The sequence below is a fragment of the Schistocerca nitens genome, chromosome 8 (assembly GCF_023898315.1).
Source record: "Schistocerca nitens isolate TAMUIC-IGC-003100 chromosome 8, iqSchNite1.1, whole genome shotgun sequence".
NCBI lineage: Eukaryota > Metazoa > Arthropoda > Insecta > Orthoptera > Acrididae > Schistocerca > Schistocerca nitens.
The window spans coordinates 345,338,167-345,357,605 of NC_064621.1; the positions used below are offsets into that span (position 1 = coordinate 345,338,167).

Consider the following 19,439-nt stretch of genomic DNA (forward strand, 5'->3'; position numbering starts at 1 on the left):
ACGAGGTTGGCATGAATATGGAATTATAATTCAGATCAAAATTCATCAGTTCCTCCATTAAAGTGGAATTACCAATACTTGGCCATTCATACAAATACAGAAAACTACTAAATCCACGAGCCAAGCCTCCACTCCTCTAATCAATATGTTTCCCAGCCCACCCACTCCTTATCTCGTTCAACAACTATAAGTTATGAAATTTCACAGTGTTTTCCCAAAACTCGCTATGATAATCTTTAATAATTCTAACACGGTTATAATTATTAATTACAAAGGGGTCAGTAACACGAAACTCCTTGTGCAATCTACAGTAGTAATACAACTGCACTATAAAACCGAAGCTACTAACTGACAAGTTAATTAAACAGTTCACATCTCCTTTACATACATAAGCAAGAGAGTTTTGAGGAGAACGACATATGTGAACATTAATACCATCAAACAATCTCCACAAATAATCACATAAAAAGCCCAACACTCTTCCTTTCTGAACATAAGAGTGCATGTGCAGTATCCTATTGGTAGTAGCACAATTCTCAATTAAAACACGTTAAAGCTCTCACTCATCAAATACTTGTAGAACATTAAAAAAATCACTTCTCAGTTTCTTGTAAAACACAGGAATAGACATACTTGTAATAAAATATTTACCAACTGTCGGCCAGCCAATAACTCCACGACATTGTGTATCAGCATGTGACGCGGACGCTACAACACCCAAAGCACGACAGAACGCACAAGATTCCGGACTTCTCCGGCAGCGTACCGATTCGAGTGTAGTTTGGCCCACTACGACCTTTCGTTTCGCGAAATGCAAAATTTTACTTTCCTGAACATTTGAAGTAAGTTAATAATCATAGTACTACTTCGAAATCTTTTAAAGATCTCACAGAATACTTGTGCAGTTTCTTTAATACCGTATTTCATTGTAGTTAACCGCATCATCTGCAAAAATTCTGGGGTTATCATTAATATTGTCCGCAAGGTCGTTAATACACAACATGAACAGCAGGATACCCATCACACTTCCTGGAGACAAGATGGACGCCAAGTAAGATCGCAGGTGTTTTCTTCGTCAGCTGAAAGATCTCATTTAAGAGGAAATAGTGTCAAATTTAAATTTTGTTTGTTTCGTATATTTACTGTAGTGTCCGTTCTTGCCAAACTTATTCTTGAAAAACTTTGTGTTATCTGAAGTCCGGATAATCGCGATATAACCCGAAATTTTGAGACACAAACAAAAATAAAATTCTGTTCAAGTTTCCTTGATAGTGCACAATTCGTTTACGAAAGACAGCTGCTAGTCTCATCAGTATCTATTGTCTCTAAACGCAAAGTAATTACTAATTCATATGTCTGTCACTGTATCTCTTAGTCAGTACAAAAACAACAACAACTGCACATAAGACCAGTGTATCGTTTTTTTTGTTTACATACTGTCAATCTCGCGTCCTTAACAAATTTAAAACATTCTTTGAACTTCATTATTGCCGGCCGCGGTGGTCTAACGGTTCTGGCGCTGCAGTCCGGAACCGCGGGACTGCTACGGTCGCAGGTTCGAATCCTGCCTCGGGCATGGGTGTGTATGATGTCCCTAGATTAGTTAGGTTTAAGTAGTTCTAAGTTCTAGGGGACTTATGACCTAAGATGTTGAGTCCCATAGTGCTCAGAGCCATTTTTTTGAACTTCATTATTCTTTCGAAAGTGACCATGAGTGAGAAATGTGGGAGCTGTTATAGGGTAGTGAGTAGAGGGATTTGTTGCCAATCTTGTAGGAAATATTTTCACTTGAGGGCATGCAGTGGGGATAATGATGGGAGAACAGAAGAGGCTCTCTCCTGGAACTGCAGACTATGCAGTGGAGACATTTTGATTGGGGTACGGGAAAGGAAAATCTGTGCTCTTCAGGCACAGTTGGAGGAAGCAAGGAAGGAACTGATAAGGAAGGATCAAGGGAGATAGGGGAGAGAAGGGCCGTTGGGAACTGGCAGCCAGTAGGAGGATTGGAAGAAAGAAAACACGATCTGATAGTTTTATCATCAACACCAAAAACAGTTATATACCACTGCCAGAGTTAAGTGGAGAAGAGCCTCAGGTAGAACGAGGAGCAAGAAATGTACAGCACACTTCAATCGAGTCCAAGAGGCCTAGGAATATTCAAAATGTTAGAAAGAAGAAAGTGCTGCTGCTAGGTAGTAGTCATGGGTGGGGTGTAGGCCCTCAGTTACAGGAAAGTTTAAGGGCAGCGTACAAGGCCACCAGTATCTTCAAGCCAAATGCAGGGCTAAGTCATTTGATAGAATCAGTGTGAGGTTAGGGATGGCTCTGAGGGCAGCCAACTTTGCTCATGTTTCTCTGGTGCCTGTCAGGACTATCAACAGATGAGGTTTCACTAGACATGGCCTACATCTAAACAGGACTGGGAAAGGAAGATTGGTACAGCTGATTCAAGAAGGCATAGGGGTTCGATCTTGGGCCACACATGGTCAAATACCTGTTGTCATGGATAGGAGAAGTAGGTCTTTTTAGGATAAATCCAGACAACAGGTTCCCCTGCCTAAAGAGTATCTCCTCAGTGTTAAAAATACTGAAACAACCACTCAAATTTCAGATATCACACATACCAGATGTCACAGAGAAAAACAAACCAAAGGAAAGAGTGACATTGGGCATTTCACAGACTTAACAATCCTCCATCAAAACATGCAATCAATAAAAAATAAAGTAACTATTAGAAGTTGAGCTCTAATCTTTGAACTGCACAGTAGTTTGTATTACTGAGCACTGGTGTAGAGACAGAGAAATCTATCATGTAGTATTGTCATTATATGAAATGGCAAACCCTTACTGCAGAACTGCTTCAAGGAGTGGAGGATCATGCACTTATATCAGAGAAGGAACACAGTTCAAATCAAGACATGACCTCAGTAGAGTAAGTGAAGACAAACACTTTGAAATATCAACTATTGAATTAATGGGGCTTGATATCACCAAGAAATTAATCATTTTGTGTGTGTGTAAATAGCCGCCCGAAGTGGCCGTACGGTTCTAGGCGATACAGTCTGGAACCGAGCGACCGCTACGGTCGCAGGTTTGAATCCTGCCTCGGGCATGGATGTGTGTGATGTCCTTAGGTTAGTTAGGTTTAATTAGTTCTAAGTTCTAGGCGACTGATGACCTCAGAAGTTAAGTCGCATAGTGCTCAGAGCCATTTGAACCATTTTTTTGTGTGTAAATCTCCCAGTGGTAGTGTGGACACTTTTTACAATAAATTAACAGCAGTTCTAGATAAAGTCTCAAGTACAAAGGCCAGCATAATTCTGTGTGGGTACATTAACGTCAACACTGATATCATAAGTGAATCCAGCAGCACCCTCATAAATATCCTTCATAGTTTTGGCATGTCCCTGTTGGTCAATAATGCAACAAGGGTTACTACAATGACTTCATCAGCAATTGACAATGTGGCCACAAATATGGACAGGGAAAAATGTGATGTAGCTGTAAAAGATCTTGGACTACCAGACCATCTCTGTCGAATAACAAGAGTAAAATCAGGCATCAAATCATTCCCTAAACTACAAGCCTACAAACAACATCTATCAGAAATCAAAATATTTTTTTTTTGAAAGAGCTAGCAAAACAGAGCTGGGAGGAAGTTTACAAGGAAACCAATGTGAATAAGAAGTTCCTTAAATTCTCCACATTATTTAAATTGAACTTTGAAAAGGCATTTCCAAAAGCAGGCATGTCTGTATCAACATCACTTAAAACTGATGGATAACGGCAGGAAGAGACGAAAGGATCTATAGGAAGGTACTGATTGCTGTAAAAAAGTCACTTAATGACAAAATAATATGCACAGAATAAAAGCAAAGAGCCTGGGATGTTATAAAAAAGAAAATGGAGAGAGACAAACAAATGCAGAAAAACATACTCCTAAGGGAGGGGGATAAAGTAATAAATGATCCACAGCACAAAGCAAACAATGTAAATGAGCATTTTTCAAGTATTGCAGAGAAGTTACGTCAAAAATTCCCCAAAACAAATATAACACCTGTAAATAATGTTGCACTAAATACAATGATATTACTTCCAAACACAGAGAATGAAGTCAATAAAACTGTTCTGAAACTCAAGAATAAAAAGTCAGTAGGCTTAGACGAAGTACGAATGTGTGTACTAAAGCAATGCATACATATTATACAAGGCCCCCTAACAAATGTAAGAAATGGATCCTTCACATCAGGAACATTTCCAGAGAAGTTAAAAAAGGCAAGAGTTGCACCCTTTCTTAAGAGAGGAGATGCAGAAGACATAGAAAATTACTGGCCCATTTCCCTACTGTCACCTTTCTCAAAAATAATAGAAGCATTTATGAAAGTCAGATTAATGACTTATCTGAATAAATACAATCCTTTAAGCAAATCACAGTTTGGTTTCTGAAGTGGCAAAAATATGGAGTCAGCCCTAGTAGAATTCACAAAAGTTGTACTTGATGCTCTTTATAAAGATGAGTGTATTTTTCGATCTTTCTAAGGCCTTTGATACAGTTGACCACAAGATTGTATTAAATAAATTAGAAGCATTAGGAATAAGAGGAGCAGCTAATGACTGGTTTCGATCATGTCTAGCAGATAGGGTACAAAGAGTAGAGATAACACATACTTCAAATAGATTTAAACATTTAGTAAAACACTTATCAGAACCAAAATACGTTAATATAGGGGTTCTGCAAGGTAGCATATTAGGACCAATAATATTCCTGATATTTATCAATGACTTTCCCAGTAGTGTTACTCATGGTGAAAAATTCTCTTTGCTCCTGACAGCAATATTACAGTCACTCAGAAAACAAGAGAACTCTTCTCAGAGAAAGCAAATGAAACTCTCAAGGACGTTTAGGATTGATCAATACGCAATAAAGTGACATTGAACATAAAGAAAACTAATTCTATGAATTTCAGTTTGAAGAGGGAAAATGACAATTTTAAATTAAATATAGATGGCACCTCTATAGGCTGTGTAACAAATACAAAATTTCTAGGAATGAATATCGAATCTCAGTTGAAGTGGTGTGAAGACAGAAAGGTACCTGCAAACAGAATGTCATCAGCATGTTATGCCCTTGGAATCCTGTCATCAGTGTGTAACATGCAGTGTCTTTTAGTTACATACTATTCATATGTCCACTGAATTCTTAGCTATGGCATTCTGTTTTGGGGAACACAAGCACAAAATATGAACACAATTTTCAAACTCCAGACAAGAGACATAAAAATAATAACCAAAAATAGTAGCAGAGCTCATTGTAAAGATCTGTTCAAAAAGCTGGGGATTTTAACTGCACCATGTGAATACATTTACCAGTCAGCTGTACACATCAAAAATAACAATGGTAATTGCTGCACAAACAGCTCAGTCCATGACCATGAAACAAGAGCTAGACTCAACTTACATTTACCAAGAAAAAATAAACATAAAACTCAAAACAGCATTTTCTCCCAAAGAATAAAACTGTATTATAAATTACCAAAAGAGATTAAAGAAATTGTAAAAACACTTATTTAAAAAGGCAGCTTAAAAGCTCCTTTTATGCAATACATTTTATACAATGAAGGATTACCTAGATAAAGCAGAGTAGGGGTTTGGTAAAAAAATGTTATACAAATAAATAATAATAATGATTATAAAACATCCAACATTCCACGTAACACTTTTACACTATGTTTTTCTCCTTCTTTTTTCCTTTTCTATAAATACTTACCCCCAAGCTGTGCATGGCACAACACTAGCACCTCTTCCTCTTTCTGAGCTCAACATCTGACTCATTATAGATGGATGGTGTGCAGTGACTGATAGTAAGATAGGAGTGAACAGTGTGGCATTACATTATTTACAAAGTGATTTGTAAAAAAGTATTGTATACCAGTAGTAAATCTAATGATTGTCTAACTAGAAGTCTGTAAATTTATGTGTATACGAATTAGCTTATTTTAAATTGGTTTAAACTTGTAAATGCTTTGACATGTCCTACAACCTTGTAAAAAGAGATCCACGGATGAATAAAGCTGCTACTACTACTACTACTACTACTACTAACTACTACTGCTACTACGCGAAGTTACCGCTACATCTATCGATGACTCTCTGTGCAATACAACTTGCTGCGTCCTCCGTACCAATGAATCTTCAGTCACACATTTCACTTGGTACCCCATATGCTCGTTCTTTTGATAACAAGCGCTGGTATGATAGTGAGTCAAATGCTTTCCGGAAATCAAGAAATATTGCAACTACTTGATTGCCTGGATCAATGGCTTTCAGTATGTCACGTGAGAAAAGTGTAAGTTGGGTTACACATGATCGATGTGCCCTAAATGTGTGCTCGTCGGTATGTAAAAGGTCATTCTGGTCGAGATACCTCATTATGTTTGAGCTCAGAATATTCTATAAGATTCTACAATAAATGAATGTCACGAATATGAGACGGTAATTTAGCGGATCACTTCGGTTACCCTTCTTGCATACCGGTATCATCTGTGCTTTCTTCCAACTACTGGGACTACTGGGAAAGGTTTTTTCTTCAAGCAATAATGGTACATTATAGTTAAAAGAGGGGCTGACTCAACCGCAAATCGGTATTTAATCTGACAGGTATTCCATAAGGCTCTGGGGTTTTCTTCAGTTTTTCTATGGAGAGGCCAAAGCTCGAATACAGTACGCAATTTCGGATGAGTATAGGTTGCAGTAGTTACCCAGAGATAAAAAGCTTTGCACAGGATAGACTAGCGTACAAAAAGCACCGGGACCATCCAACCGCCGTGTCATCCTCAGTGGAGGGTGCGGATAGGAGGGGCGTGGGGTCAGCACACCACTCTCCCGGTCGTTATGATGGTATTATTGACCGAAGCCGCTACGATTCGGTCGATTAGCTTCTCAAATGGCATCACGAGGCTGAGTGCACCCCGAAAAATGGCTACAGCGCATGGCGGCCTGGATGGTCACCCATCCAAGTGCCGACCACGCCCGACAGCGCTTAACTTCGGTGATCTCACGGGAACCGGTGTAGCCACTGCGGCAAGGCCGTTGCCAAGATAGACTAGGGTGCAGAGTTATATCAAACCAGTCATCAGAGTGAAGAACACAACAGGACAAAAGAACATATTTGCTAGTTTTCATTAGGCGGATCCTAAGATAGAGTTAACGCTAATAGCATTAAAGGCTACACAGGGTGAACATTAACAAAACAGACAAACTGCAGAGAGGGATTCCTGGCTGGAAATGGAGGAAAAAATGTCCTATGAATATGTGTCCGGAAATGGACGGTGTGCATGTAACGACAGCAAATCGTCCCTGAAAACAGTACAGATTGCATCCACGTCACAGCAGACGTTCAAAACGGCCTCCATGGGAAGCAAGGCATGTGTTCACATGTCGCTTCATAGACTGCCGCACTCATAATCATTCTTTATCATGTTGGCGGGCCACTTGTGTGGAGGTTATACTGTACTGGGGTTAGTCTCAATATCTTGTGAAGCCCGTCCTCCAAATCTGGTGCACGCACAGTCCGTCGCCTCGCTGCACGTTCGTCTGTTTGAAAGGACCCACGATCACACAAACGCCCAAAAACGACTCGAAATGTTGTTTGATGTGGTTGGTGTCTATGAAGATCCTTGTTGTGCTATCGCCGTGCTGCCTCTCGATCGTTTCCATCTACTAGGCCTTACATGAACACGATCTCGGCTTGGTCTCGACATGAATACCGGACCATTCTGCTGATTAAAGTACGCTGCGTCAGTGTCACAGCCTGCAACTCACAAGAAAAGCACAGCACGTGGTCGGAGTCGGTTGTATTAATATTCACCCTGTGTAATAAAACATCGCAGTATTTGATTACTATATTTGAAAGTACGTAGTTCTTGATATACGGGGAAAAACATTGGATTTAAATCAGCTACAGGAAAAAAGAGGCATAAGGAGTGAATAGCACACGTCATCGTTTGCAATTCGCAAACTAAATTACTGAACGGATCAATGACAGCGAATTCCTTATTTGCCTAGAATTCACAGATTTTGGAAAATACATCGCAATGATTTCGACAGAGATATCAGCACTCTTCTTAACACTTGTCAAAAGGAACAGTGGTTATGATGAAACGTTCTTTCGGCGATAATGTCATTGAAGATAGATGATAACGTAGGATAAGGTAACGATGAGGAAGGAAATCGTCCATTTCAACTCGAAAGACTTTATCTAGTGACTCAAAATATAAAAAAGAAATAAATATCCTATCTGATCTGGTACCTTCAAAACACCACAAATGTCGCTATAACGCTCTATTTATAAACAAAGTTGCTGTACTTTTGGTAGATAAAGATGAAGAACAGAAGATAGTGTTCTACGCTGTTGAGATAATCAAATGACTGAATATCAGAGCTTCATGTTTCATACGACCCTCCATAACATCCTCTTGCGTTACCAAGAGGAGAAAATGGGTAATATCTAACAATCGCAAAAATAAAACCGTATATTACATGCAGTTTTATGCTTGTAGGCTTATAATTACAATAAATAATGTGAACTGTCTGCATTACGTTAAGAATCTTTTCAGTCGGTATTGTATTGACATGACGGCCAACTTGATTACAGGAACATTAAATTACATTCGACAGAATCAAATACAGTTACGAGCTGATGAATATATGCATCTGCAATATACAGTTAATCAAGATGCCAATATCGAACCTGCCAATATTGGCCAACGTATTATACTACCATCTTCTGTTACTGGTTCAGCATTACACATACACGAAAAAACATAAGACACCAGGTTTTTTTTTTCTTTCACATTCATCCCTGAGAGGCAATAAACTGAAAACGAACTATTTAAACAACAAAAATCGTCAGACTTGAAACCACGCCTCGAGTTTTTCATTGGAAACGTAGTAAATTTGAAGGACAAACAACTGAACAGCAAATATTCAGTGAAGTCAGTTTCTATACATCTAGTCTACAGTGGCGAAAGCGAGGATTGTCACGGGCTCATTTACTAATATGGTTGGATCCGAAAGTTCAGCCAGACGAAATCGATCCTGCCAGTTCCGCTGAACTTCCAAGCACGAGGCTCATTTTTTATTGTTGGAGATTGACTTTTAAAAATATGGTTCATGGTCCTTGCGGCGATCTCAATGCATCTTCACTTAGCGTGGAAAATGATGTGAAGTAAAACGTATTGCAGCGCGGGGTAGCCGTGCGGCCTAAGGCATCTTGTCACGATTTGTGCGGCTGCCCCCGTCGGAGGTTCTAGTCCTTCCTCGGGCATGGGTGTGTGTGTGTTGTCCTTAGAGTAAGTTAGTTTAAGTTAGATTAAGTAGTGCGTAAGCCTAAGGACCGATGACCTCAGCAGTTTGGTCCCATAGTCCTTACCACAAATTTCCATTTACGAAACGTATCCTCGCTCGTTTATACCAGAGATACAGACCGGTGGCGATGGATATCCAATCTATCATCGGGGTAGTCCTGAGGATGCAGGCCTGCTACTATTTTAAAAGTACGTGGGGTTGTAATGGATATCGATAACAAGTGGAACGTTCCATACAATCCACTTTCACTAAGAAGTTTTAATGCACGTATAAAATGATACAGATAAGCTAACCGATTATACCAATGGCCATTATATATGTTCTTGTGAAGCAACGTGGTATCTTTAAAAAAAGATTTATCACCGATTATCTACTGTGATACTCTTAGCACTTCATCTAGAAAATCTGTTTTGTCGAGGAAACAAATTGTGCGACAAACCACTCTTTCAGCTTTTTCCGATCTCTGTTCAAAAGACGAGTTTACGAACAATCTATTTTACCGGCTCTTGGCACAGTTTATACAGTTTATCTAAATGAAAGTGAATGTTTCCTTTTACGTATTCTTTTATATCACGTTCATAGACCTACCTCATTTAAAAGACTGAAGACTATTGATGGCGATGCTTATCCAGCGTTCCAAGCAACTTGTAGTGCATTAAATCGCCTGGAGAATGATGATGATTTCGATTATACTCTGGCAGAGGCGGCAGTTTCACAGACGCCATGAAAAATGGAAAATTTATTCGCCATCATCTCAATCTTTTGTTATCCGTCTCAACCAATTGCTATCTGGGAGAGGATTTCCTCTGTGAAGTTAGATAGCTGATTTTATTAATTATGTAAAGATATTCTTAATAAGACTCTTACTGAAATTGAAGACGAAGTTGTACGTCACGGTGATTTATGTAATTGTGGAATACCAACGCCAGTACGTGATGACCAACGTAATGGAAATACCTATGATATTACGCTCAGAAATTCATACAATATTAACGAACTTCCAGAATAGATCAATATTAACCATCCGAAATTAATACGAACTCAGTGCAAAGCATATGACTGTATTACACAGGAAGTACAGGACAATATCTTGGAGACACTGGTTGAAGATTTTTGTTTAATCGATTTCTGGCGTAAGTTCGATAAATTTGTTGTTTAGCTTCTTGTGTATCATCGGTCATCGCTGCTACACTTGTAACGGGTGTAGAACTCTTCATTCCACTTCCAAATTACCCTTACGTGTTTCCTGTGGCTAAAGGTCAATATGTCCTATTCGAATAAAAAAGTACAGTCCTCTCTGGAAGTTTTTCTGAGAGGCAAAATTAATTATTAGGTATGAATGAACATGACACATCGAGCTCGCCCTGAACCATCGATCGTACTTTCACATATCTTATATCATGTCATGAACTGATGGAAGGCTTAACGTTTGCATTCGCTGACGAGTTTTCGGTAAAAGGGACAAGGACTGATATTATCAAAGCCTTTCTTCAATCGTCAGCTATTATGGACATCCGTTATTAATTTGAATTTAAGAACTAACATCATAGCACATTTTCAAGGTGGTGACATTCGATACCCATTGCAATTACTCGTTCTTGGAAGTGGCACAATAGCACATGAGCATGGTTATACACCAGTCGATGAGAAACTTTTAACGTTAAGCCAACAACTGATCTTCTAATTTCTGAAGATTTTTTACAGTGAATTATATTTTACAGAATCTATACCATTGCTTTTGCGAAAGAACGATCATTACATCCCGAAACATTTTTGCATCTGAAATAAACAAAATAATTTTGGAGAAAGTAATAGGACAACGTAAGGAATACCAGTCGATCAGTACTGTTGTCACCACTGGAGATGGATTTCATTATCCGCAAGAATTTATAAATTCACTTAATACAGCTGGCTTTCCGCCACGTAGTTTGAGCTTTAAAGTCAGTGTTCCAGTAATATTAGTCTACTACGCAGTCTCAATCCCACGAAACTTTGTAATGCTAACCATTTGCTGATCCGAACTATGAGAAGTAATGTCACTGAAACTACTGTCCCCACAGGTTCAGCATCGCGAGAGGTCGCTCTCAGACGCCCATATACCAATGATACCAACCAGTCTACCCATTCATTTTAAGCGACTCTAGTTCCCTAACAAATTTTCGATATCAATAATAACAAATAAAACTCAAGGACAGAGATTCAAATAGTTGCAATCAGGGTGTTTTTCGTAATCTCAGTATTATGTTGCCCTTTCACGAACTGGTAGCTCAAAACCTCGTCCATACTTTTCCCGCACTGTAACCCAAAAATGATAACTCTTGTATATTCTGAAGTTTTATGATTGTATTGTGGAAAAATAAAAATTTTAAGTCTTAAGACAATAGATACAAAATCTGTAACAAAGTTGTCTTTTTCATTCATATTCTATAAATATTATTATGATTTACAGTTCCATAACTTTAAAGGGGCCGAAATCGCAACGAGGAACCGAAATTTGCGTCCTGACGTAATTCTCAAGGACGCCCCAGATTAGGACTCAATCGATTTCTCACCCACACTTATCAATGGCGAAGCGTTGCCAAGTTCGCTAATGAATCATAAATTGCATACAAAAATTTTACACAATTAAATAATACACTTTCGGCTTTTAATCCGAAGACTGCTCTAAAATTCTTTTTTTTTTTTTTTTATGGATTAGTTATCACAACGCTTGCTCTGGTAGAGCTCGCATCATAGATGCCCTCTAGGGGCTTATCTGTCTTAAATACAGTCCTGTGCGGGAATAATGACACGTTTACGAGCCTTTTAGTAAGGTAAGCCACAATCCAAATGGCCTCCTGCCGTCACCGATAATTGCTTTGCACTAGCGAATAGCGGTTCATACTCGTATACTTGCCGCCATTGTGACACTGTGCTGTGTTCACCGTGTCTGACCTCTGCTTGTTGCATCTATCTATTGTATAGTGGTTGTTCTAAAGACTTGTCTTAGGCCTTGGACATGAGCATACGCATTCTTTTGCGGAATTTATCTGAAATAATTACAACTTGATACGATTTCGTCCATCAGATGTCCCACTGCAGATGACTTACACATGCGATGAATTCATTAAATCAATTTGTTTCACTTCTTCAGTTACAAAATACCTTACAAAGATACAACTGTCTTCAACTACATATTCTGAAATACATTGGAGTGACTAAATTCATGTGATACACCCTAATAACGTGTCGGCCATTCTTTTGCCAGGCGTACTGCAGCACCTCGACATGGTAGGGTCTCAACAAGTTGTTGGATGTCCCCTGCAGAAATAATGAACCTTGCTGCCTCTATAGCTGACCATAATTGCGAAAGTGTTGCCGGTGGTTGATTTTGTGCACGAACTGACATTTTGGTTAAGTCCCGTAAATGTTCGATGGGATACATGTCGGATGATCTGGGTGGACGAACCATTCGCTCAAACTGTCCAGTATGTTCTTCAAAACAATCGCGAACACTCGTTGGGCGGAGACGTGGAGCATTGTCTTCTTTAAAAATCCCATCGCTGTTTGGGAACATAGCGTCCATGAATGGATGCAAATGGTCTCTCAATAGCCTAACATCCAGAGGACCCAGTCCATTCCAAGTAAACACAGCCCACATCGTTATGGAGACACCAACATCATGCACAGTGCCTTGTCCATGGCTTCGTCGGCTCAGGCCACACTCCAGCCCTATCATCCACTCTTACCAACTGAAATCGGGACTCAACTGAACAGGCCACGGTTTCCCACTCGTCTAGGATCCAACCAATACGGTCACGAGCCCAGGAGAGGTGCTGCAGCCGATGTCGTCCTGTTAGCCAATGCACTCGCGTCGATCGTCTGCTACCATAGCCCATTAACGTGAAATTTCGCCACACTGTCCTAACGGATAGGTTAGTCGTACGTCCCACACTGACATCTGCGTTTACTTCTCGCAGTGTTACTTGTCTGTTAGCACCGACAACTGTAGGCAAATGCCACTGCACTCGGTCGTTAAGTTAAGGCCGACGAAAACTGCGCTGTCCATGGTGAGAGGTAACGCCTGAAGTGTGATAGTCTCAGCTCACTCTTAGCACTCTGTAACTCTGAATACTGAATCCTTTAACGATTTCCGAAATGGAACGTCCCATGTGTCTAGCACTAATTACCATTTCGCGTTCAAGGTCCGTTAATTCCTGTTGTGCGATCATAGTCACGCCGAAAACATTTTGACATGAATCACCTGAGTACAGATGACAGCTGCGCCAATGTAATTACCTTTTATACCTTGTGCATGCGATACTTCCAGCACCTGTATGTGTCGATCACTATCCCACGACCTTTGTCACCTCACTGTAAGTTCACCTAAATATGGTAGCTGAATGCGCTTCTTGTCGCCACGCCCATATCCCAAGGGATGGAATATGTGCACCCCAACTGTTTGTGTGTAATGTTACTCGTGTGAAGCTGAGCACAAGTTTCCTAAATGTTATCGAATCGTGAGGCGGCAATTGGGTAACAGCCCAGTATTCACCTACTAAGACGTGAGAAACTGCCTAAGAACCGCATCCAGGATAGCCAGTATACCGCGCCTCCTCGTTAATCCTCCGGGCAGATTCAACCAGGGCTGGCGGACCTCCCCATTCCCGAAGCGGCGCTTTAACACGCGCAGCTGTCCGTTGAGGCAACTGATACAAACTGTTACGATAAACTTAAATTAATTTCTCTCACTCGCATACAGGCGAGGCGCAGATAAGACGGAAACAGGAAGAGTGCCAGCTTTTCCTCGTCCTCGTGGACCAAAACAGAAAAAAATTTTCCATTCCTGTTTCGGCAGCCGCCGTCTTGTTGAGAGAAGTGATACATTCGGAAGGCACGCAAAGTTCACACAAAAACCAATAACGTTCACTGTGTTTGAAATATTGGTGCCTGGCCATGATTTATTTTAAAGAAAGAAAGTCGCTATAAGCGTGAATAGACAGGGTGACATGTAAAGTGCTAGTACAGTTATCAGACCGAAATGACACATCGTAAATCGGTTCACAGTAGCATGGTCAGCGCAAATAACATACACAAACCCAGTCCAGGTTGCGCAAGGATCGTCATGCATTGACTGATCCGACGGAGAGTTTGAGTGAGCAGCGTGAACTGTGACGAACGCAAACTGAAGTTCTCAGGCTGCGACGGTGGCTTTCCCCGGCAGCGCAACGCTACGGGCCACTTCCACTGTGCGCGGCTCGAGTTCATCCCGCCATGGCCAACCGGCCAGTACCCTGAGGATCGAGACTGTCCCCAGGTTTAAGCCGTCGTCAGGCGAGATATCAGTACTGATGCGACACACCATCGTGTAGTTACGATATACACGGACTAGGCACATTAATGTGGCTACCGCCTTTGTTCGACGTCAACGTGCACAAACAGCCGGTGGCTGTACTAGTAGTGGAGAGGGTATAAAGCGTGTTAGGGATGAACAGTGCAGTTGTTGTCGTAATGCACAAATGGAGCGATTTATCGGACGTCCAAAGGGTTTGATCATTGGCTTTTGGGACAAGCGTGGAAGTATTTCCGAAATGTCTAAGTTTGTACCCTGTTCGTGTGTCACCGTGGTTGAAGTATACCGTGCGTGGCAAAATGGCGCTATACGAAACCGGACCCGAGGACACTCTGGTGCACCACGGGCCATAAATGACGTAGATGAAAGACTGCTGTGGAGATGTGTACCGGAGAGTAGACTTGGAACTGTTGAACAACTGACAGCTCAAATGAACTAAGGCGCTACCAGCAGCGTATCCTCAATGACGATTAAACGATTGTAGCTGCGTATGGGCCTTCGCAGCAGGCACCTGGTTCGTGCACCCTTTCTGAATGCCGTACATCGGTGATGAAGGCTGGAATTTGCACGCCAGTGCCACAACTGCTGACTGGTGACAGGTTGCCTTTTAAGATCAACCGTTCTTTACCCTGTCAGACATATGGTCGTTGGCGTGTACAGCGTGAAACGTCTGAAAGCAAAGGGTCCGGGTTGGAGGATAGAGCATAATGGTCTGGGGAATGTTTTCGTGGTATTCTGGAAGGCACGATGGATGAACATAAGTGTGCATCTATCCTCTGAAACCATGTCCACCCCCACATACAGTTTGTTTACCTCGGCTCGATGTCATCTTGTAGAAGGACAATGCAATGTGTCACACAGCACGCAGTGTACGTGCTTGATTCGAAGACCTTCGGTAGGGTCGCCAAACACACTGGATTTGAAACCAATCGAGAATCTGCGGAACCATCTCGGTCAGACTGTTCGCGCCCTGGATCTTAGGCGTGAAACTTAGGCTAGCTGGTCACGGCACTGGAAACAGCATAGCTCTACATCCCTGTTAGTAGGGTCCAGAATCTCATAGATTCTCTTCCTGCACGTCCAGCAGCAGTCTGTCCTGCAAAAGATGGTTATTCACTCTTTTGACAAGTGGTCGCATCACTGTGAGTGGACAGTGTGTTAAGCTACTAATATGCGCCGTTACTTTCACCTTGTTTGGATGAACAAGATTTGTGGACTGTTATAAAAACACATACATACATCCTAGATGTTTGATGTCCCTGGATAACGACCAATGCTCGAAAATGGTTGCACCTGAGTTGTTTCAACGATTTTTCGTTTTCCTTAAACACTTGAAATTAGCACATCGTGAAACCGGCGTACAACAGACGTCAGATCAGCGTGAAGTCTACCAACTGCTTAGAAATGAAAGGGATTAGCATTTTAGAGCAACAACACAAATTGGACAGCAGGAAAGCTGCAACGCTTTCTATATTCCATATAAAAGGAGAGCTTATTCAGCGGGAATCAATTTGAGAAATATCATTTGAATAATGATTGTTTGCGAGAAGAAGATATAAACTGACGGGAAAAAATGGCAATAATAAGAAGCAGATGTGCATGTTTCTACATCTGAAAGATGATATCTATTCAAATTTCGCGTCAGTCGCATAAGAGTGGTCCTATCAGCGCCACTCTAAGCAAGCAATCAGGTTTCTTTTAATTACACGCTCTATCGTAAGCGTTAGTTACCTTTGAGATTGGATGTGATGAGTTGATGTTAGTCAAGAATGCCTTTAAGGCGACAAAGACCCCATTATAAACACCTCACTGAGTTTGAACGAGGTCATGTAATAGGGCTACGAGAAGTTGTTTGTTCCTCCTGACATACTGCAGGCAGCGGGAATGTAGCCATTGTACATTATTTTTGGCAGCGGTGCTCAATAGAATGTTACTTCACGGACTGCACCGAGCCAGATGCCCTGTAGCGGACATTCCACTGACCTCAAGCCACCGTCATTTACGACTTCAGTGGTGTCAAGTGATAATTCATTCGGGGGCAGATTGGAAGTCTGTTGTGTTACCTGATGAAAGTGGGTTCTGCCTCGGTGTCAGTCATGACCGTGTCTTGGTTGGAAGGAGGCCAAATGGGGGCTGGCAACTAACCTGTCTGCATGCTAGATACACTGGACCGACACCTTCAGTAATGGTATGACAACACGAGCACCCTCGTGGTTATCCCACGCATCATGATTGCAAATTTGTACGTCAGTCTAGTGATTTAGCCTGTTGTGCTGCCATTCAGTAACAGCATTCCAGGGGGTGTTTTCTAACATGATAACACTCACTCACATACTGTTGTTGTAGCCCAGTGTGCTTTAAAGGGCATCGACATGTTGCCTTATCCTACTCGATCTCCACATCTGTCTCCAATGGAACACATATGAGACATCATCGGAGGATAACTCCAGCATCACCCACAAACGGAATTAACGCTCCCTGTATTGACCGACGAAGTGCTACAGGCATTGATCCCCATTCCACAAACTGACATCCGACACCTGCACAACACAATGCATTTGCATTTTCTTGGTTGCATTTGCCATCCTGGCGGTTACACCGGTTACGGATGTATCAGCATTTCACATTTAAAGTGGCTCATCTCGCGCTTACATTAACCTTTGATCTTGCAATGTTAGTCACTTAAACATTTTACCTAGACAAATACGTTCCTGAAATTTCAGTACTCTAAATTAATTACTTTTTGGTATTGCAACTTTCTTCCGTCAGTGTGTTTACCAGCTCATGTCGGAATTCAGCAGCGGTAGGATCATGAACTACCAAGATGACATTGTATTCCTCCACGATATTGGTGCTCGCGTTTGTCAGTGAGAAAATAACAAACTAATGGGTTCTTTGAGGTAATAATCAACGCCATGCAGGTTCTTAACCGCCCTGTATGGCTAGCGCGCCAAAGAGGACATAAAATTGGCTCTATCCTCGGACATGCAGGATAGTACATTCACGTCATGTATTTCAACACAAGTAGCACAAAGTAGACAGGAGTAACGCTGTCTACAAGGAGCGATCAAACAGGTTCCGTCTGAGGGCGTTGCTACAGCATATATGGAACGTACCACGACTCTGTTGCGAGTATAGAAGCACCGACATGCAGTACACACAAGGGACCAGTGTGGCAGTCGTATCTTTCTGACGTCGGGGCAGTAAATGAAAAAACGTGAACTATAGCGACGTTATTATGAAATGCTTCCAACTAGGACCAACGTGCCGTTATTCTTTTCTTGGCCGCAGAAGGGCAAAAAACCGGCTGATGTCCATCGGAGACTGAAGAATGTGTATAGGGCAGCATACCTGCCGAAAATCACCATTGTGGAATGGTGCGACAACGGGTGCTGCTGTTTAATAATAGTGTACGTCCTCATATCACAAATTTCGTAACGTAGAAATTTAGCCAACTGAAGTGGGAGACACTAGAGCACCCAGCCTATAATCCTAATCTCTCCCAATGCCATTATCACGCCTTCGGCCCGTTGCAAAATGCCTTTAAGGGTCGACGATTCCTGCCGGACGAGGATTTGCAGATGGCAGTCAAGAACTTCTTCACGCAGCAGGTCACTGTGTTTTACCAAATCGATATCTTCAACCTGGTGCGTAATAGCGATAATTTTTCCTGACTGGCATACCGATTCTGGACTGTACAATGCTTAAATGGAATCTACTTGATTGGCCCTTATACATTGTACAATGAGAGATGGCGTAGCAGGTTTCAAATTCAGAAAACGCATTTGAATATTGACTCTTCGTGAGTTGACAAAATATGCACCACCATGTGTCGGAATTCGGCAGCGGAAATAATAAGACGTACTGAGATTGCGGTTTATGGTTCCGTGATATTGCCGCTCTCGTAGTAGGTATCCCATGACTATCATACGAATAAGGAAGAGATGCTCAACGCCGTGTAGGATGCCAGTGGCCCTATCCGACTAGCGGTCGGAAGGGCCAACATATTGTTGGTTTGGCCGTGCAGGATCGAGCATTCACGCCACTTATCTTTAGTCAGAAAACGGGTATTCTTTGCAGAAGACATGTATCCAAATTGGCAGTAAGAAGACGTCTGCAGAACCACGGTTTTCCCCAAGGCAACCGTCGTCGCAGCTTCCCTTTGTGACACATCAAGTTGCCACCCAACGTCCTACTTTGAACGCAGTCCTGTTTCATGTATTATTACCTGTATAAAATTTTCTCTAATTTTGTTTTACAAATTCCTATGTTCAAGTTCCTACGTCAATCAGATAGTATTTATCAAGACTTGGTTGAAATGGCTCTGAGCACTATGGGACTTAACATCTGTGGTCATCAGTCCCCTAGAACTACTTAAACCTAACTAATCTAAGGACATCACACACATCCATGCCCGAGGCAGGATTCGAACCTGCGACCCTAGCAGTCGCGCGGTTCCGGACTGAGCGCCTAGAACCGCTCGGCCACCATGGCCGGCTTTATCAAGACTGTATAAACACCCCCACCCCCTTACACACACATAAATTTGTTATTCAGATCATTCAGTTAGTTGTTCTGATTGCAATGAGCTAATTACTTTCGTCAGAATTGATGGCAGTCCAACGTTATTGCAAATTAAAAACTTCGTACATCTAGCCGTAGATAAAATCTTCTGACCTAACAGGTAAACTCGGAAGGAAAGCCCACTTTCAAATCAGAGAACTATTTTTCTCTTCTCAGT

The 19,439-nt window shown here is 41.5% G+C and overlaps 1 protein-coding gene and 1 pseudogene across 1 annotated transcript in view; one reads left to right on the plus strand and one right to left on the minus strand.

Annotated features, from left to right (window-relative positions):
• Positions 1–19,439, plus strand: part of LOC126199556 (nose resistant to fluoxetine protein 6-like) — a 296,567-nt gene that overhangs the window by 128,166 nt on the left and 148,962 nt on the right. The window lies entirely within an intron of this gene.
• Positions 6,977–7,094, minus strand: LOC126199844 (5S ribosomal RNA; annotated as a pseudogene).